Source organism: Puma concolor, chromosome E4 (assembly GCF_028749965.1).
Source record: "Puma concolor isolate L17-30 chromosome E4, mPumCon1.1.hap2, whole genome shotgun sequence".
NCBI classification, from domain to species: Eukaryota; Metazoa; Chordata; class Mammalia; order Carnivora; family Felidae; genus Puma; species Puma concolor.
The window spans coordinates 37,390,208-37,411,716 of record NC_141683.1 but is presented as its reverse complement, the minus strand read 5'-3'; the positions used below and the strand labels follow the sequence as shown (position 1 = coordinate 37,411,716).

The following is a 21,509-nucleotide window of genomic DNA, read 5'->3' as shown; positions in this document are numbered from 1 at the left end:
CAGAACTGACCGTCCCTATCCTCTACTAATTACAGGGACTGCCACAGGGAAAAGTGAGAATTATTACAGGAAAGATGGAGCATTACGAATGGAAGAAAAAAAACACTGTACTTATAAAAACCACCACCTCCTCAGTGAAGCCCTTCTTCTCATGTTCCCATCGCACTTAATCAAGTAAGTACTTGTTAGCACCTAAGTGCCTAGCTCTGCGAATGAATGAGGAATACAACATAGAAATACTGAGTCTCATTTCCATAAAATGCAAACCACCGAGGACGCCAACTTCTAGTTGGCCCTGATCCAAGAGCCAGGAACCAAGGAAGCAGCACATTTCTTAACACCAAGGCCACCCCAGTACCTGGCCTGCCCACTTTGGTGAGAACTGCGGAGAGGAGGGTCTTTCCAAGTAAAGACCGGTGCCCCTGGAAGCTAGACTTCGAAGAGGGAAACTGAGTCTGAAGAATAGAAAGCAAAATAAATCTCTAACTTTGGGGTGCGGGGGCGGGCACTGGAGCCGCAGCAGTAGGGCAGGCGCACGTCTAACACCGCCGAGGAGACCAGCGGGAACCGGGGACCAAGCCCGGGGAGAAGCCGCTGGCGGGGACGTGCGCGGACTCAGCGGGGCCTGCGGGAGCCCCGCCACCGCGCCCGGAGGCCGGCCTGGCACGGGGCGCAGGGCCCGCCGCCTTTGTCTCCACCGCGCGACAGGGAGCCTCCTCTGCCCCGCCCCCGGGCGCGGAAGCAGGAACCCGAGTAGGAAACGGAAAGCTCCTGGAGCATTTGTTTCTCAAGGGAGTACGCCGAAGCACGAAAGTCAACACCTAACCTCCCCGGGACCCGCTGCGGTCCCCGGCTACCAACCTCCGGGCTGTCCCGGGCAGCGGCGGCGGCGTTCACGCGCGCCACGAGTCCCCAACAACCCTCTCCGCACTTCCGAGTCCCGGCGGCTGCGGCGGCGGCCCGCTTCCCGGGAAGCCGCCCTCTTCCCCGGGAGCGGCGGTTGGAGGAGCTGCCCGGCGCACGTGCTCGGAGAGCGCGCCCCCGCCGCCGCGCCCGCGCGCCCTCGGCTCCTGGCGGCCCGGCTCGGACACGCGCGGCGCTCCGGGAACGGGGACGGCCCGCCTCTCGTCTCGGGGTGTGCGGGGCTCCGACGGAGGGGGACCCCCGAACTCCCCGGCTCGCCCGCGCGGGGAGGGCCCGGGTTCCTGTGCTGAGCGGCGCGCTGGCCTGTCCCCTAACCGTTTGCTAGTTGCAGGCTAGCACTTTCGGAGCGGAAGTCACCTGAAACTCCAGGTGGGCTCTAAATCCAGCCCAGTGATCCCCACGGGCGAGAGGAGGTGGCTTGGTGGAGTGGAAAGAGGGCGGCCTTTGCGGCCCGGCTGCTTGACCCTCTTGCCGGGTGAACTCAGCCCCTGTGAGCCTCCCAGCCCTCCTCCGTCTAGCGGAAATAAGTTCCCCTGCTTTCCTGGAGAATAAGTAAAGACCAAATGGGATGAACGGTATCACCTGTAAAGCAATTTACGAAGACAATCACCACTGCAAAACTGTATGCCAGTGATTTAGAATGGGCTATAAAAACTAGAAGCGACTTCTGAGCGCTGTTACCCAGAAGACGCCAAGTCTGCCAGAGTTGCACAGATTTACCTGAGCAAGAGAATCACCTGGACTCTTGTTAAAATCAGAGGCTTCTGGATCCCTCTTCGAACCAATGGAATCAGACTCCCCAGGGAAGGGGTGTCTCAGGTGGCTCTATGTAAATGTGGATAACTCTGCCTTAGGCAGCAGGGAAACACAGAGACTCTAACTAATCTAGCAGTCATTGAAATAGTCCAGGAGGTTATCTTTCTGATTGCAAAATTCTCTGAGAAACTAGAGTATAAACTCTCTCAGAACAGGAACTATCCTCTCTTTCAGCTCCCACCATCCCTGTTCCCAACGGCTAATATATGATGGTGTTAGGTAAGCAGGTGTTAATATTCTAGCCCCAAGTAGAAGTGCCAGATGTATCAAATAAAAACACTGGCTGCCCAATTAAAATTGAATTTCAGATGAACAGCCAATACTTTTGTAGAATCAGTATGGCCCATGCAACATTTGGGATATACTTACACTTTAAAAAGTATTCGTTGTTCATCTGAAATTCAGTTTAATTGGGTATTTTATCTGGGAACCCACACCCTCACAGAAGAGAGTGATAGAGTAACAGCTCAGGTAGTGGCAGACTCAGGGACAGGAATGAGATTCCTACCTTATTTCTAAATGACATTAGCAGACAATAATGTAGGTTCCCTGTCATTTACACTTAACCCCTTTCTACACAACATATTCACCTGAAATAAATAAATAAATAAATAAATAAATAAATAAATAAATAAATAAATAAATAAATAAAGGCAGATGTAATCCTAGGTAAATTAGAAACATCAGTCAAAAATAGTCAAAAAGTAAAGGGAAGCAATAGACTAGGAAAAGTATTTGCAGGCACTATGATACAGAGTGTTAGTATTATATATGGATTAAATAGGAACTCATTTGAAGTCAATTGCAGATGAGCAAGTCACAGAAATAAAGAATCCATTAAAAAAAATAGTTGGGATATACAATTAGGAAACAACTATATTGCAAAAAGCTTCAAGAAATGCAAAGTAAAATAAGAACACATTTTCACATACCAACTTGGCAAAAATTAATAAATGACATTAAAGACTGGCAAAGGTGCTGTGGGATAGCACTCACACACAACTTTTTAGGTAGGTAATGAATTTGGTAATATCAAAACCCCTCAAATGTATCAAAACTCCTAATGTTTAAACTTTTTGAATTCTGTTTATGGGAATAAATCCAAAGGAAATTATACATAATGTAGAAAAATGCTCTTTGTGAACAAAGATTTTAGTTTTAACTTCTATCATTTAATTTATTTAATCACAAGGAAAATATATGATAATGTATCTGAATTTTCCAAAAATAAAGAAGTAGAAATTAAACTAAAATATATGCACTCTTCAATCTACTAGATACACAGGTTTTTTAAATAATGGTTACTGTTCATGTATAATATGACCAGACTATATATTTTTTTAAAGCTGTGTGTGGAAAAAAGACTGGAAATGACTAGAAAGGAAATAAGGTTAAATTTGGGTGGTGGGACTTGCTTTATTTTTAATTTTTCCACATTTTTTATTAAACACAAATTAATTTTATAATAGAAGATTAATGTGTTACCCCTGAAAAAAACAAACAAAAAACTTTTCTTACCATAAAGTTAGTCTTATGGACTCTAGAATCTCACTTTTACATAATCATATACTGAATGTTGAGGCTGTCTAAATATTAAAATCTCCTTAAAACATTTTCCCTAAAGATAAACACCTTAACAAACTCTGCATGTTATCTGTTAACCTAGGGACTATCCTTAGCCAATTGCTAGTCCTGTGCTGAATTTCTCAACTTAGTCAATCACATAAGTGTATGCAAATTAAAGTGCCATAAATATTTCATAAAATTCAGCAAGTCATATGAGACCTTGGGTTTTTCTCCCCTTGAATTACGTTCTGAAAAGGGACAAGCTTAATAGCATTGACCTTTTTATTTTTTATTTTTTTGGTAGTAAAATACACGCATAACATTTACCATCTTAACCATTTGTAAGGGTACAGTTCAGTAGTGTTAAATTCATTCACGATGTCATGCAACTCTAGACTCTTGCAACTCTGTACCCATTAAACAGTAACTCTCTGCTACCCTCAGCTCCTGGCAGCCCCCATTCAACTTTCTTTCTCTGAATTTGACTTCTCTAGGTACCTCATACACATCAACCATACAGCATTTGTCCTTTTGTGAGTGGCTTATTTCACTTTGTATAATGCCCTTAAGACTTAGCCTTGCAGCATGTGTCAGAATTTCCTTCCCTTTCAGGCTGAATAATGTTCCACTGTATGTATATACATTTTTATCCATTTATCTGTAGGTGGACACTTGGGTCCTTTCTACCTTATGGCTGTTATGAATCATGCTTCTACGAACATGGGGATACAAATATCTCTTCTCTGAGACTCTGTTTCCAATTCTTTTGGATATATACCCAGAAGCAGAATTGCTGGATCACATAGTAATTCTATTTTTAATTTTTTGTGGAATCACCATACTATTTTCTATAGCAGGGGCACCATTTTACATTCCCACCAAGAGTGCCCAAGGATTCCAATTTCTCCACCTCCTCACCAATGCTGTTATTTGTGGCTTTGTTTGTTTTTTGATAGCAGCCATCCTAATAGGTGTGAGGTAATATCTCATTGTAGTTTTGATTTGCACTTCTCTAATAATTAGTGAGGTTGACCATCTTTTCGTGTGCTTATTGACCATTTACATGTCTTCTTTGGAGAAATGTCTATCCAAGTCTTTTGCTTGTTTCTTAATCAAATTATTTGTCTTTTTGTTGTTGAGCTGCAGTTCTTTCCATTATTTGGGATATTGACCCCTTATCAGATACACAATTTACCGCTATTTTCTCCTTTTCCATGGGTTGCCCCTTCACTCTGTAGCCTGAGTCCTTGGATGCACAGAAGATTTTAATTTTGATGAAGTCCAGTTTATGTAGTTTTTCCCTTTGCTTGTCTGGGCTTTTAGTGTCATATCCAAGAAATCATTGCTAAATCTACTGTCATGAAGCTTTTCTCCTACGTTTTCTTTTTTTATTTTTAAAATTTTTTTTAACATTTATTTATTTTTGAGACAGAGAGAGACAGAGCATGAACAGGGGAGGGTCAGAGAGAGGGAGACACAGAATCTGAAACAGGCTCCAGGCTCTGAGCTGTCAGCACAGAGCCCGACGCGGGGCTCGAACCCACGGACCGTGAGATCACGACCTGAGCCAAAGTCGGCCGCTTAACCGACTGAGCCACCCAGGCGCCCCCCCTACGTTTTCTTCTAAGAGTTTTATAGTTTTAGTTCTTAAGTTTTGGTGATGGATCCATTTTGAGTTAATTTTTGTATATGGTGTAAGGTAAAGGTCCAAATTTATTCTTTTGCATGTGAATATCTTTTGCATGCAGTTTTCTCAACACCATTTGTTGAAAAGCACAGACATCTTTTAAAGGCCAGGGTTTAGAGTGAGGGGTATTGTCTGGGACTTAACACCAGGAGAAAAGTTGGGGTTATTTAGAGGGGAGGAGAAAAAAAGGGGAGGGTTTTCTTCCCTTCTCTCCAATACTTCACACATACGCGGAAATGAGGCTTTCAAAGATCTGCGCCAGCCTTTGAGCAAAAGTATCAGAGTTCTGGGGCTCCCTGACTTGGAGCTGAAGCAGCCACTCCCAGGGCCAGAAAGCCAGAGCTGCCTTCCCTTGGAAGGCTTTTGTGAAGCCAGAGAGAATCCTCCCTGGAGTTGAGAAGCAAACTGAGGCTAAAATAAATTGACCAAAATTAATGAAAATTGAAGTTTGAAAAGGGAAACTAATCTGTATTTCTTTAAGAACAAATGTATCGAAATTAGTATGTAAATGTGGGTAATTAACGGTCAGTCACTTTTTATGCCATTATTTTAATCCCAAATTGTCAATCAGGCCTGCACTGGGTGTGTTTTCTCTCTGATCCTATCCAGACAGGCAGCCACTGTCCACACTGCAGGGCTGGTACTTAGGAAAGATTAGCCAGGCCAACTCTTCTTTGTGAATTCAGCGATGACTTAGCCATAGAAATAATATCCCTTAAACAGGGGCACAAATAGTTGTTAAGACTTAATTGATAAAGGCTGAAAGATAAAGGACAGAATTTCTAATTATGAAGTTCCAGGCACAGGCATTCATGTGGAGCTATTGAGAAGCATTAAGGGCTTTCCCAACCCTCACCACGGGGCACAGAGGGTTCCACCTATAAGGATGTTGGCGCTGGTTTATGGTGATCCCCAGTAGTCAACATCAAACAAGCATTTCTTTGTCCAGCCTCTACTTTACACACAGCACAAAACTAAATGCTAGGGGACTTTTGTTGGTTGTTTTTGTTTTTGTTTTTAATGAAAAAAACAAAAAAGACTTGCCTTGCAGGAAGTTGCAGCCTAGCTGGGAACTCACCAAGTATACACAAAACAACTAGTAAATAAGCGCATCTGAAATAATACAGTTCATACTACCCACATATGCTCAAGAATGCAGTCATATCAATAGCCTGCACAATGCAGAGCACTGTTCAATGTCATCTTATTCGAGAACACTTCCCTGACCACCCTGGTAAAATTAACCCCTGCCCAGATACTTTCTATTTCATTGCATTATTCTTTTATATTCTCCTAGAACACTACCACTCTCTGAACTTGTCTTGTTTCTTTTTTTAACATATTTATTATCTAACTCGGCATTATTCAGAGTACTTGCAAGACATAATATATTAGTAGATTGTAAAATAAAGCTATGGGTCCCACCAGACTTAATTTTTTTTAACAAAATACAATAGAGGAGAATAGAGAATCAAATATGATAGGAAAGGGTAGATAATAGATAATATGAGAACACACCACTGGATTTTAATAAAGGATTGTGAACTTTGGGGGCACCTGGGTGGTTCAGTTGGTTAAGCATCTGACTTTTGATTTTGGCTCAGGTCATGAGCTCAGGGTAGTGAGATCGAGCCCTACATTGGGCTCTGCCGTAAGCATGGAGCTTGCTTACAATTCTCTCTCCCTCTCTCTCTCTCTCTCTCCCTCTCTTTCTGACCCTCCCCTGCTTGCTCTTTCTCTCTCTCTAAAAATAAACAAAAACAAAAAAAGAATTGTGAACTTTGTCAGAAATACTGCATCCAATTGCTCTGAACAGAATTAGGAGAGATAATGGAAGGCTGTGACAAATATCAGCTAACACAGGAAAACTCTATCTTCTAACAAAATCTCATTTGATTATCTAGTATATGATGTGAATGTGACCATCACCATTACAGGACAGTTAACAGAATTTATATTTTATAGTAACATTAATCAGACTTCATTGTAAAGCATTTTTTTTTCTGAAAAGAGATTACCAAGTAATATATGTATCAGGTTTGCATCAAATATATATTTTATGAAATTAGCATGAACTTCTCTTTCACAGGATTTCTCCTTACTTTTAAAAAAGGATGATGAAGTGAAAATTAGAGGGATGCCCAAGTTCAACCTCCAGATATCTATACCTGTAATGAGTGACAATGTTGAGGTGCATGCTTTAAAAAAAAAAAAGAAGATACAAGACTATAAAGTCTTCAGAATGTCTTTTTAGGGGTGCCTGGCTGGCTCAGTCAAGGAACATACAACTCTTTTTTTTTTTATGTTTATTTTTGAGAGAGACAGAATGTGAGCAGGGAGGGGCAGAGAGGGAGACACAGAATCGAAGCAGGCTCCAGGCTCTGAGCTGTCAGTACAGAGCCTGACATGGGGCTTGAACCCATGAACCATGAGATCATGACCTGAGCCAAAGTTAGACACTCAACTGACAGCCACCCAGGTGCCCCAGCGAGTCTTGATCTCGGGATTGTGGGTTCGAGCCCCACGTTGGGTATAGAGATCACTTTAAAAAAAAAAATCTTTAAAAAATATTTTTAATAAAAAAAATTAAATGTTTTTTCATTGTGTAAAATCCAACAAAAGTGACAAACCCCAGTACATTATGTTGTAATGACCCCTTCAAAACTAACAGGACACTGAGAAACAGCACACGACTTGTCAACAAGCCCCACAAACACCTTTTGGACGAAAAATTATTGGCACAATTTCTTAGTAGTTCTACAGACTGTTAATGAGATTTAGTTGCATATGGTTCAGCAAAAGAAAAATGGCTCATACAGATGTTTAAAAATTACTCTTCTAATATAACTAGATATGATACATGTGATTTATAATGTGAAGTTGGCTAATAAAATTTACAACTCTTTGGTATAATACGATTTCTAGTTAAATCTGTGGAACCGTAGAAACTTCTAAAGCCATGCTTCTCAGGGTGCCTAGGTGTCTCAGTCAGTTAAGCATCTGACTCTTGATTTCAGTTCAGGTCATGATCCCAGGGTTGTGGGATTGAACTCCGAATTAGGCACTGAGTATGGAGCCTACTTAAGATTCTCTCTCCCCCTCCCTCTGTCCCTCCCCTGTCTCAAAAAAAAAAAAAAAGATTTAAAGCCATGCTTTTCATGTGGTTAAAATCCAATATAGAGCTTGTGATCCATCCTGGAAAAGAGTACAGATGCTGTGAGTTATTCAACATTTCTAGTTTCTGCAAGATGACAAGGGATGTTGTATGTTTAAATTTAACCTCACACACACTGGATCAGATATATTTACAAAACTGGAAAAAAAATGACTCATTGGTCAATATCTATTAAACTGGAAAAATAGTAAAGGAATTATGAGTGACAGAGCCAGCAGATATGGCTAGAAAGCATAACAGAGCGATTAAAATCTTGTTAAAAGCTACTAAAAACACTTGTGCTTTGAAATTAGCATCAATAGGAATTAAACTTGGCATCTCTAGAAATAGTTGTGCTGAATTTCATGGAAGCGTTAGAAAAACCATGGCGAAGTTTATTAAATTCATTAAAGAGAGCTCATTGAACAAAATATTGATGTGCTTTGCTCAGATTGGCGCAAACCAGACACTCATGCTGAAGTTCATTGATTGTCCTAAGGGGACCTAACAGGAAGTCTTAGGCAGAGTGAATAAACTCAGAAATGACAATAACGTTTTTCTAGTTGAAAAGCAATCTCGTTTGGCGAACAATCTCATTTTTGAAGACATGTTTGGGATTTTTGAATTAGTATATTTAACTGATGATATTGATATTTTAAATGAACTCCCATTTATAACTTTAGGGAGAAAACAATGTAATTTAGCAAGTCAAACATACCCAAGATTCCAAAAGACATTTTGTTATGGCAAGTAAGACTTAAAAGCTATCACCTTAGCTCCTAATTGTTCCCAATACTGCTGCAGCACATTGAAGAAGAAATGATCAATAAAGACAGGGACTGAAATAAAGTTAAGGATACTGTTATATTTTACCCCTCAGTTTCAAATTTGCGATCATGATTTTCCAGAAAAGAAATTATAAAATTAGGGCACATTTTTTCAGATGAAAGAAAAACATTTTCCCTTTGAAACTCATTGACCCAAACTTGGTGCCCCAAAGGGGCCAGTGAATTATTGCTGCTTTATTCTTCATTTGCACTAAAAAATGATCACAAGACATTAAGTGCATCCTGACTTTAGAGTAAGATTACAGAAGAGTTTCCATTGCTAGGTAAAAAGAATTCATCGCTATTATTACCGCTGACAATAAACAAATGTATGAGCCAGGATCTTCAACCTTTAAAACTTATTAATACAAAGGACAGACATAGGCTCATGAGTTTATGCACAAAGTATTTGTCTTTGTCCTAAGGAATAAACTTAGAAGAAAACAAGCACACCTGGAGCATTAAATAAAATCTTGCCTAACTCTTGATTTGTATTGCTTATTTGGGAACTTTTTCTATGCTGCATTCAAGGATTGATAACAATATTTTATGTTTTTAGCTTTTTATATGTAATAAGAGTAAGTATTGTACCACCACACTTACGATTCTGTTGTGTGGGGGGCTCCTGGGTGGCTCAGTCAGTTAAGCGATTCTGTTGTGTGGGGGGCGCCTGGGTGGCTCAGTCGGTTAAGCGATTCTGTTGTGTGGGGCAGGGGAGGGAGAGAAAGCATGTACTTCATTGTTGTGCAAAAAGTATTTCTTACTGGGAGGTGTGATTTAATGTTTTTTTTAATGTTTATTTATTTTTGAGAGAGGGAGACAGAGCACAACCTGGGAAAGACTGGGAAAGAGCAGAGAGAGGGATACACAGAATCAAAAGTAGGCTCCAGGCTCTGAGCTGTCAGCACGGAGCCTGATACAGGGCTTGAACTCATGAACCGCGAGATCATGACCTGAGCCAAAGTCGGACGCTTAACAAACTGAACCACCCAGGCACCGCTCAGAGGTGTGATTTAAAAGAAGGTTGACTCTCTGTCCCAAAAATAAATAAACGTTGAAAAAAAATTAAAAAAAAAAAAAAAAGGGGCGCCTGGGTGGCGCAGTCGGTTAAGCGTCCGACTTCAGCCAGGTCACGATCTCGCGGTCTGTGAGTTCGAGCCCCGCGTCGGGCTCTGGGCTGATGGCTCAGAGCCTGGAGCCTGCTTCCGATTCTGTGTCTCCCTCTCTCTCTGCCCCTCGCCCGTTCATGCTCTGTCTTTCTCTGTCCCAAAAATAAATAAACGTTGAAAAAAAATTAAAAAAAAAATAAAAGAAGGTTGAGGGGGGGCGCCTGGGTGGTGCAGTCGGTTAAGCGTCCGACTTCAGCCAGGTCACGATCTCGCGGTCCGTGAGTTCGAGCCCCGCATCGGGCTCTGGGCTGATGGCTCGGAGCCTGGAGCCTGTTTCTGATTCTGTGTCTCCCTCTCTCTCTGCCCCTCCCCCGTTCATGCTCTGTCTCTCTCTGTCCCAAAAATAAATAAAAACGTTGAAAAAAAAAATTTAAAAAAAAAAAAAAAGAAGGTTGAGGGGCTCCAGGGTGGCTCAGTCGGTTAAGCATCTGACTCTTGACTTCAGCTTAGGTCACGATCTCACAGTTTGTGAGTTCAAGCCCTGCAATGGGCTCTACACTGACAATGAGGGGCCTGCTGGAATTCTCTCTCTCCTCTCTCTGCTCCTCTTTCTCTCTCTCTCTTTCTCTCAAAATAAATAAATAAACTTTAAAAATAATAATAATAATAATAAAATAAAAGAAGGTTGAAAAGCACCAGTCAATGTCTGCCCTCCCCTGAAACCAGCCCCTCTAGAATATAAACTCCAGAAGGGTGAGAGTTTGATCTGTCCTGTTCACCACTAGTAGCATGTAGTATAGTGCTTAGTATATATTTAATAAATATGTACTTGCTGGATACACAAACTAACAAAATTGGGAAAAATAATAGTTTGTAATTGCCTTTTGTTTGCATTACCCAAGCATCTTTCTTCCTTTTATAGATACGTGTTTTAGAAAAAAAAAAAAAAAAAAAGGAGAAATTACTACAGTCATTTCTGTTAAGGGTCTGCAGGCTGCCAAGAACTAGGAAGGACTCCCAGTCCCTTCTAGTTTGGGAAAAGATTGTGGATGACCTTGAGTTTTAGGGCTTAGGGAGCCCTGGATGGGAAATGACTGAGAGCTGCAGAAGGGATCACGTGCAGGCCTAACACAGTTTACAATAAAACCATTACTGGGGCGCCAGGGTGGCTCAGTCGGTTGAGCGTCCGACTTTGGCTCAGGTCATGATCTCATGGTCTGTGAGTTCGAGCCCCGCGTCGGGCTCTGTGCTGACAGCTCGGAGCCTAGAGCCTGTTTCAGATTCTGTGTCTCCCTCTCTCTCTGACCCTCCCCCATTCATGCTCTGTCTCTCTCTGTCTCAAAAATAAATAATAAAACATTAAAAAAATTAAAAAAAAAAATAAAACCATTACTTTTCAAACTGAGTAGAAAGCAGCCATGCTTTGATGAGGCAGTTGAGCCCTTTTAGAGCTGAAAGATACAGTCTAGTCCCCCACCCTCATTTCATAGATGAAGCACAAAGAAAGAAACAGACATGAGAAATGGTCTTCAGGTGTGCAGGGAAGGGACAGATTCATTTTTGTTTCCTTTTTATGAAATGGGGATAATATTTGTGCCATATCATAGACATACTATAATGATCAACTGAAATAATAAATGCAAAAGACCAAGCACAGTACCTGGCCCATAATATACACTGAGTCACTATTAGCTATGATTATTACTATTGCCAAAAGAACATATAATGCTTGGAAATGTTCAGTGAGGTTTTATTTCCTTGTGCTTCCTTACACTATTTCCTCTACCACTCTGTCATATTCTATACACATTGTTCTCAGACTGAGAGTGGAAAAGCTGAAAATAAAAAGTCTGTTGAATGTCTGAATGGATTTATTTTAAACTCATAGTAGAGACAACATCTTGAAAGACAGGACTTTCTTTTATTCTGAAAGCTGTGCATTTTGAGAAAGAACAAAAATGTGTGTGGAACTGTTTCCTGAGTTTTGGTTTGGGACCCCGCGCCCACCCCATGAGCCAAACCCCAGGGGAAGGGAACAATAGAAACCTACTATTAGGGCAGTGTTTTTCAAATTGTGGGTTGAGACTTACTCTTGGACCATAAAATGCATTTATTTGTTGGGTTAAAACCAGCATTAAAAGAAAAGAAATGGAATGGAATAGAAAATACCAGAGTATACTGCAAGGAGTAATGCTAAGTATTATTTCATGAAGCTGTTGTTTCATTTGTGTTGTGTGCATGTACTTAGCCATGATGTAAACTGTGTTCCCTATCGTAGTCACAGCCAATGAAATTTGTATATCACCAGGGATGCTATAGCAGAGGGCACGTGCATCACTCCTCTCAGAATGTCCCAGGGAGAACAACAGCTCCTCAGAGAATTGCCATGTCCAGAATACTGTTGGAAGAGCAAAGTAGTCATGGTCTAAGGTGGCTGCCAGAGCCCCAGGCACCTTGGCAAAGTGGGGAAAGGTCTAGAAGGTTACTGTGGCCGCCAAGAAGGACGGATAAGAAGTCCTGAGCCAGCCAAATAGAACTGAAAAGGGGCGCCTGGGTGGCTCAGTCGGTTAAGCGACCAACTTCGGCTCAGGTCATGATCTCTCAGTTCACCGGTCCCAGCTCTGTGTCAGGCTCTGTCCTGACAGCTCACAGCCTGGAGCCTGTTGCAGATTCTATGTCTCCTTCTCTCTCTGCCCCTCCCCGGCTCACGTGCTCTGTCTCTCAAAAAATGAATAAACGTTCAAGAAAAATGTTAAATATAAAAGACATAGCACTATACAATGATGTAGAAAACAGACCTGCCCAGAGAACTAGAAAACAAAGCTTATTTTTGAATCATAATACCCTGAGTTAGTGCCTGTAAACGGATCGAAAAAATCAAACAGAAGCAGCTGAGTTTACCTTGAATTAGGAAAGACTACATTTTCTGCTGCCAAGCCGGCACTGGAGGTTGAGATGCCGGTCTGAGGTCAGTTCTAGGAAAATAAAGTTACATCTTTGAATACCAGGGGCTGTGACTGTATAAAACATCAAACCTGACACGCTATTATTAACGAGGCCTTCAGATTTGGCAGTGAGAAAGTCACGAGCAATCTCTAAAAGAGCAGTTGCGTGGAATGGTTAGGACGCAAGCCAGATGGGAATGTGGGGTAAGGACAGAGTGGTCAGCCTAAACTGCTCTTTGGAGACACTGTTCAAGTGGAGAAACCTAAGTAAGGTTTCTCCAGGCAGAATTCGCAGGCACATGAGAAAGACTCACGCAGAGCTATTTTGGGTAAAGGTAGGAACTAGGGCTAAAGGTAACTTCCAATGTGGTACACATTGGATACATTTTGTTTTCAGGTGAACACATAAAATTAGCAAAGGAAAGGTGATGTCACGCAATGGTACCACACATTTCAGCACCTGCAAGATGGAGTGTATAAAATTGGGAGAGGTGTCAGTAATGGTGTGTGTCTGATCACAGCTGATCTCCCAGTGCCATCTCCTTCTTGGGGCCCAGAACTCAGAGATCTATAAATACGCGGGACCCTGTGGGATGGTTCCAGGGTGCCTCCTCCTAGGAGCCTCATTCCATGGTATGGCCCAAACCCCTCGTCACTGAAACCCCATTGTCCAGGGGCTGCTGAGTTTTGCAGACCTTGTTCTCTGGTCACCATTTTGCTGTTCCTTTTCTGTGTCCTCTACCCGTTTCTCTGCCCAAGGGGCAATTCTGTCAAGGACTCCAATGGAGAGTTCAAAACTGAGGCGAGGAATCTCTGCTAAACAAGTCTCTCAAAGGCTGACCTTTCTCAGGAGACAAGGGCTGTGTGTCTGACCCTGGCACTCATCCACTCTCCCCACCCCCACCCTCTAGTCCAAGGCGGCTCTGAGGAGGCAGCCATGACATCACTTCCTTCCTCTGGATCTGGGCCGCCAGGCCTCACACGGGCAGCCTTCAGCCACCGAGCCCAGCGGAAGTGGAGCAGCGACAGAGCTGGGCACGCCCTCGTGCCCACCCTCCTTTCTCGCCTGGCTCACCTTCCAGGGCGGGTCGCAGGCGTCTTGAAGAAGTGGGCCGTCTTCAGAGCAGCCGGTGCCTGCAGTTTCCCTTCAGAAGCTACGGGGGCCTGCAGTGACGAAGAGACTCCACTAGGTGGCCGCACAAGACCTTGTTTGTTTGGTGTAGGTGCGGAGGAGCTGGTGGCAAGAGACCCTCTTGACAGCCAGCCACTTCTCACTGCGTGTGTGTGTGTGTGTGTGTGTGTGTGTGTGTGTGTGTGTGTACGCGCGCGCGCGCGCGTTTACGGGGTGCTCACTGGGCAGAACAGAGAGGCAAAAACAGAAGTTTAAGAAAAGCCAGTATCAAAACACCTAAATTTACAAAACAGTTAAGTAATGGGTTATTCACGCCTATTAATTAGAAGGAGCTCAGAGTTAATAAGGAGCAGAATTCCCTTAATACCTTTAATCATTTTTAGATCATCAGTTGTTTGGCAGAGAAAGTGTTAGCCTACTAACATTACTGCCTACTGAGAATGAACCAAGAGTGAGGATGTTGCGTGAGACCTGCACACCTCTAAGAGTCTGATTTGTACATTCCTTTTCATTCATAATCAGAAATTTAATGAGTGTCTACTATTTGCTACAGGATGACTAGGCTCTGAGGACACAGCTGTGAACAAGACTGACAAGACCCCAGTATTCTCACAGTTTAACTTACATTTTGGAAAAATGCATACATGTAATCAAGATTGCGTACGTTTTCTCCAGTTCTGTTATTCTATGATTCCATGACCGTACTTTTCCCTTGCCTGGCCCTCACATGTAGAAGTATGGGCTAATAAGACACAGTTAACCCACCAAAATTAGATGCGCACATGTTTCCTGGAGGAAGGTTGCGATATAATTTCCAGTACTTGGTCATTATACCATCAGGGGTTCCATGAAGAAACAATGCCGTGGAATTTCCAAGCCTCTCCTCTGTATCCATCACCCACATTTTAAATGATCTGCCAGAGCCAAGACGTACCATCTGAGATGTGGACCATTCCTGGGGCAGAAAGAGCAGTGTGCGTGCTCAAGAACAAAGACTTAAGTACTCAATTGGAAAATAAGCAAGAATACTAAGAAGGCTGTGGAATAACTCAGAATACAAAGGTGTGGCATTTTTAAGCACTGCCAAATGTATTTCTCTAGCCAAGTCAAACATGATACAATGGAAGCTAGCTTCCAGACTCCCTACATGAGAAAGTACAAATCCTAGATTCAGTGTGGAAATCCCCCATGGATTAGGGAGTTGTCTGGCTTGATCTACAAGAGGCCGGGATATGCTTTGCATGCATGTGTGCATGCATGCATGTGTGTGCACAAGCACAGATGAGAGCTAGAGGAAAGACTATTCATGTGGAATCATGGAACAACAGAACCAGAAGAGCTCATTTAATCCATCATTTTAGGGTTGTAGAAATTGGGCCTACAAAAGGGAGGATTGTGCTTGAGACCACAGACATGAGACTATTATAACCCAGTATCTTGTCTCCCAGTTCTCAACGTGTCTATTTTCTCTGTTCTACAAGTGTTATAGAGGTGTGAGTTGCTTTCATATTTGAATTTACTTGATTTTCCTTGACACTCTGTATTGGTTAAATGGTGGTCTCCCTCCTCTCCAAAGGATATGTCTACCTGAAACCTGTGAATGTGACCTTCTTTGGAAAAAGGGTCTTTGCAGATATAGTTAAGGATCTTGAGATGAAATTTTCCTTAATTAGGGTGGTCCTTGAATCTAATGGCAAGTGTCTTTACAGCTGTTTTAGCAGAGAAGACATATAGAAAACAAAGTGATATGAAGACAAAAGCAGAGATTGGGTGATGCCTCGACAAGCCAAAGAATGCCAAAGATTGCCAGCAGTCACCAGAAGCTAGGAGAGAGGCATGGAAAGGATTTTCTTGTGGAACGTCCAAAAGAAGCCAACTTTGCTAACACTTTGATTTTGGACTTCTGACCTCCAGACTTACAAGAGAATAAATTTCTATTGTTTGGAGCAGTTTGTTACAGCAGCTGTAGGAAACTAATCCATGTGTATCTCTCAGTTCCCCCTCATTACCTTTTCTTATCTCTTACTTACCTTGGAAATGAGTTCTTTTAGCACAAGAACACATCCCAGTTATGAGAGGCCATTGCTGTTGGCAGAAGAAAGATTGCTTAGGGATGGTGCTCTTGGAAGAATCTGAAAATGTCAGACACAGAGGAGCCACTAACAAAAACCAGCCCCAGAACCCCTCACTCCCAACGTGATGGTATTAGGAATTGGGGCCTTTGGGAGGTTTTTAGGGTTAGATGAGGTCAAAAGTATAGGGTCCATGATGGGGGTGGTGTCTTTCTGAGAAGAGGAAGAGAACAGAGTTTACACTCACTATCTGTCTTGTGAGGACACAGCAAGAAGGCAGCTCTCTGTATGCCAGAAAAGGAGCTCTCACCAGGACCCAACTATGCTAGCACTCTGGTTTTGGACTTCCTAGCCTCCAGAACTGTGCAAAATAAATCCCTGCTGTTCAAGCCACCCCATCCGTGGTGTTTTATTAGAGCAGCTTGAGCTGACTGAGATAGATAGACACAGAGATGCTTCAGCCCTCGTGTACAAATACCCATAAGGTCCAGAAACATAAAAGTCAGTGTTCACAGTTGAGTGGCTGGAGAAACAGCAGAGCATCCCATACAGTCTGATGAGCAGAATGAGGAAAGGAAGGAACTTCGATCCTTTGAGAAAATGGCTCAGATCAACCATGAGCTTGGAAATGCTAGAGAGAAACAGCAGCCAGTGGTGGTGACCTTGAGCGATTAGGGAGGAGGGATATGAGCTTCCCAGGGGTCCTAGGCAAGCAGCCTCACATTCCACAGAGACACAGACAGACACACAGCCAGGTCCTTGGCATCTGTCCCTATCCTGCCCCCTGATTTTCTCACTTGGGATCAGGAGCAGGTCATTTCTTTTCTAGCTCTATGAGGTCTGATTCTAAGTGATGTGGTCACTTAAAACCAGAGTCATGCATTGAAGAGAACGTTCAGGGTCATTCAAAATTTCCTCCCACCCTAGGAAACTGACACTGAAGTCCTTCTAGTCTAATAGGGCTTGCTGCCTTTAGGTTTGCAAAGCTCTCTTGCTGCTTTCTTTGGAAAGTCCTTTTATCCCAAGGAAATCTTGCCCCTGGGCTCTGGGATCGGCCAGTACACACTGATAGGGGCAGGATCTCCTGGGGAAACATGTGGGCTAAGTGGTTTCTGTTACTATCTGTCTATGGTCAATCCCCTGGAAATCCCACGGGCCATGCACTAGGAAGAATAGGGCAGAAACCTGCAACTGGGTAGCACAGGAAAGGCTCAAAGACCTGTGGTACTTATAACCCAGGTTTGTTGCTTCTTATCCACTCACACAAGTCTGCCTCTAGACCTTAGGTGTGAGGGCTAAGTAGGAGACTCTCATTAACTGAAATTAGTCTATGTATCTGGTCTGGGTGTTCACATGAAGACCAAAGCTAGGCTAGACCAGGCAAGGATGCCATGGCCTGACAGTTACCTGTCCCTGACAGTTAGTATATGTGGTAATATTTCCGTTCAGGGGCTCCTGGGTAGCTCAGTTGGTTGAGCATCCTACTTTGGCTCCAGTCAGTTTCATGGTTTGAGCTCCATGTCAGTCTCTGCATTGAAAGCTTGAAGCCCAGGGCGCCTGGGTGGCGCAGTCGGGTAAGCGTCCGACTTCAGCCAGGTCACGATCTCGCGGTCCGTGAGTTCGAGCCCCGCGTCGGGCTCTGGGCTGATGGCTCAGAGCCTGGAGCCTGTTTCTGATTCTGTGTCTCCCTCTCTCTCTGCCCCTCCCCCATTCATGCTCTGTGTCTCTCTCTGTCCCAAAAATAAATAAACGTTGAAAAAAAAATTAAAAAAAAAAAAGAAAGCTTGAAGCCTGGAGCCTGCTTCAGATTCTGTGTCTCCCTCTGTCTCTACCCCTCCCCTCCTTGTTCTCTCTCTCTCTCTCTCTCAAAAATAAATAAATAAACATTAAAAAATATGTATCTCAGTTCAATTTGTATCATACATAGTCTCAGAGAGACAGGGAAGATCATGGCATTGGCCACGTACAAGTCACCAGAAGAGATCCCTTAGAGTTGGATTGAATCACACAGACATCAAGGAAAATCACAGATATGTGCCACTTTGAGAAACCCAGAATAGGAACTTCTATATAACAGATATACTAGGAAAACAATGATTTTTCACTTTTTTCCCCTAGGGGTGGGATTTGGGGTGGGTAATGACTTTTTGGGGAAGGGTGGGGAGGGTTATACCTCAAGTGAACTTAAAATAGAAGTGGAATGTAAATAATATTAAAGGCCAAATCTATTGCATAATGCCTTCTAGCTTATTTTTCCTTTTCATGTGGTTGTTGGCAAATATCTGGAATGGGAAACAGGATCATCCTTTTGGGAGGCTTTCTCTTTGTGTTTCTCAGTGTTGCAGAAATAAACACACAACTTTAATTTGTTCCCCAAAGAAAGGGATAATAAAAAACAACCACTCAAAACTAGTCAGAATTGCTAGAAGAGCCGGGAAATAGCTTTTGTGGTTGGTTAGTTTGTTTGGTTTTCTTTGTAGCTTTCCGGGAAGTATAATGAAGACAGTAGCTACCCTTTGGGTAGCACATTCATTGCAAGGGCCACAGGACTGATGCATTTGCTGAAGCTATCTCTCCGACTGAGCTCCTGGCACCCCCCCCCCCAACTTTGGGCTGGGCTCAGAGCTCTTGCTTGAAAAAGTCAATGGTGTCATTCTAAGAAAAGCAGGGCAGCTGCTATGAAACTTGGTTAGAAGTAACATAGTCTAATGAATGCCACCTTGAGCCCAAACTGAGGTTCATACATGTCAGAGAAGGTACCTAAATGACTAGGTGGCATTTGCAGTCAATTTGCAGGTTTGTAGGATGCAGCTGAAAGAGGAGGAAATTTCATGGCCACTGGTGGGGGGAAAATTAAAGGCCAGCATGAGATTTATTCCCTACGTGGCATTTTAGCCTGGTGTTTGAGCCCTATAGAAAAGGTTCTGAGCCAGAGCTATAGGATCGGTCTTCAGGAAGGACTCCTCTGTGAGGACTGAAGTTATAGTAACACTCTTATGTCCCTGTGTGGGCAGGGGACACTGGATAGAGCTGGAGTCACAGAAAAGGGGATGAACCTGGGGGAAATTTTTTCTAATGTTTTTTATTTTTATTTTTGAGAGAGCAAGAGACAGAGCATGAGCAGGGAAGGGGCAGAGAGAGAGGGAGATAGAATCCAGAACAGGCTCCAGGTTCTGAGCTGTCAGCACAGAGCCCGACGTGGGGCTTGAACCCACAAACTGTGAGATCATGACCTGACCGCAAGTTGGATGCTTAACCAACTGAGCTACCCAGGCACCCCCAGTCTGTAGTTTTCAACTGTGCTCTGTAGTAGCCTAAGTTCTGAGATTGGGGGAGTAGCTCACGGCAGGTTCTGGCCTCCAACCACCAACTCAACCAACAGCAGTCACTACCTCATCTATTTTCCCTATGGTAAGAAAGTTTTGTAACTTGACAGAAGGTCTTTATAGTTTAATAGAAAGGTCTTGGACTGCCCTGCTTTAGGGTTCTCTTGACTAAGCTTCTTATGACTCGTACATAATCGATTTTCAACGGATTCTATATTTATTTGTATGAACAATCTAGCCAAAAGAGGACTGGAAGTTATAATAACTTTTTATTAATGGATGAGACCAGAGTAAATGATTTGTTTCTAAAATATATTGAAAAGAACAAAGCAAGTAAAATATCAAGTGTTGGGAATACTGTTTTATTTCTTTTGCACACACCAGAAATGAACAAGCTCAAATCTTAATGTGAGACATTTATATTGATTCTTATCATTGGAAATAAGCAAGATAGTGAAAAATCATGAATACATTTGTTACTAACTATATTTCAAAGTTATGGCTGGTTGTGTGGGTCTGGTAAACAGTTGTTGGCTAATTTTCCATAGCAAAAAAGAATAATGACCACCTCATAAATTGTGTTTCTGTACGCATTTTGATTAACAGAGATTATTATTGATTTAAAATTTTTTTTTTTTTCAACGTTTTTATTTATTTTTGGGACAGAGAGAGACAGAGCATGAACGGGGGAGGGGCAGAGAGAGAGGGAGACACAGAATCGGAAACAGGCTCCAGGCTCCGAGCCATCAGCCCAGAGCCTGACGCGGGGCTCGAACTCACGGACACGCGAGATCGTGACCTGGCTGAAGTCGGACGCTTAACCGACTGCGCCACCCAGGCGCCCCTTATTATTGATTTAAAAAGGGGAGTCTGAAAGAATTAAACTCCATTAATAAATAAATACTGTCTGAATGTTAACAGTTTTAAATGTCACTAGCCTAACACTTCATAATACACAGATCTAACAAGTATTTTCCTCCAGGCAGAAGGTCTCCATGAAAATAGCTTTGAATATAGCAGTACATTGAAGCACAACTAACGACTTGGCTGATTGTTTTTCTCTATGGTGAGTTGATGGGCCATTTGCAAGAACTTACCCATTTGTGTAACTATGTCTGACCAGATGGACCTGCTCCAGGGCAGAGCATTCTTTTGAGGGCCAGTCAAAGCTAGCTAGATCAACAGATTTGAAAATGGCCTACTCGTAAATCTATCAAATCACCTCTGGCTTGAGCTAAGGTTCTGAGCAAATAAAACCATGTGATCTTCTAGAATATTCTCAGGAACTTTACTTGGAAGCCTTTGAAAGGTAGATAAAGTTCTCTGAAAGTCTCCTCGGCTTGATTAGATTTCCTCATTTTGTTTAGAACAGGTCAGAGCTATGAGGAACTATTCTGAAAAGGGGATTAGCATTACCTAGAATTCCAGATCAAAGATAGCTGCATCACAACCTAGGGGTACCGCAGGTAACTTGAATCAGAATATATGGACCAGATGCAGCCTTCCCTGTGCAGCAATAGACCAGTCTGAGACATGTGGCACAACCACCGTCTGTTTCCAAGCAGGCAAAGTGATCCAGCAGGGTCTGATCAAAAGGGGCCAAATGGGAATCCAGTTTCATGAGTTCTTGGCAGCAGCAATGCTCACTGTTAGGGGTACACTGAAATGCTAACAGGAACCAGCCCGCTCCATGTGAGGCGTGAGACTGGGACTAAGCCCAAGTCCTGAGAAACTGAACTGGCAGCGATGGGCTAGGCGGCTGGAACACAGGCTAGGCCTACCTCAATGCCAAAGACCAGGGCAGAAGGGACCACGCAGACAGCCGGGCTAATCATGTGCTTCTATTTTTTGTATTTTACAGCCAACTCCAAGGCTGTGCTCCCAGTGCTCCAACCACAGGCAAAAGGCAGCAGCAGAAGGTCTTTACATCCCTCTTAACGGGGGAAAAAAA

At 43.0% G+C, this 21,509-nt stretch overlaps 1 protein-coding gene across 6 annotated transcripts in view; it reads right to left on the bottom strand.

Moving 5' to 3' along the window:
- HHAT (hedgehog acyltransferase) overlaps positions 1-14,252 on the bottom strand; it is a 319,096-nt gene extending 304,844 nt beyond the window's left edge. For 2 of the 6 annotated variants that reach the window (XM_025921102.2, XM_086693682.1), the window contains exon 1: positions 862-1,000. The gene's annotated coding sequence lies outside the window, so the exon portion shown is untranslated. Of the gene's footprint in view, positions 1-861; positions 1,001-1,281; positions 1,301-12,984; positions 13,059-14,103 lie in introns of those variants that run through there. The other 4 variants (XM_086693679.1, XM_086693683.1, XM_086693680.1 and 1 more) reach the window with 3 other exon arrangements.
- Positions 14,253-21,509: the final 7,257 nt, after the last annotated feature.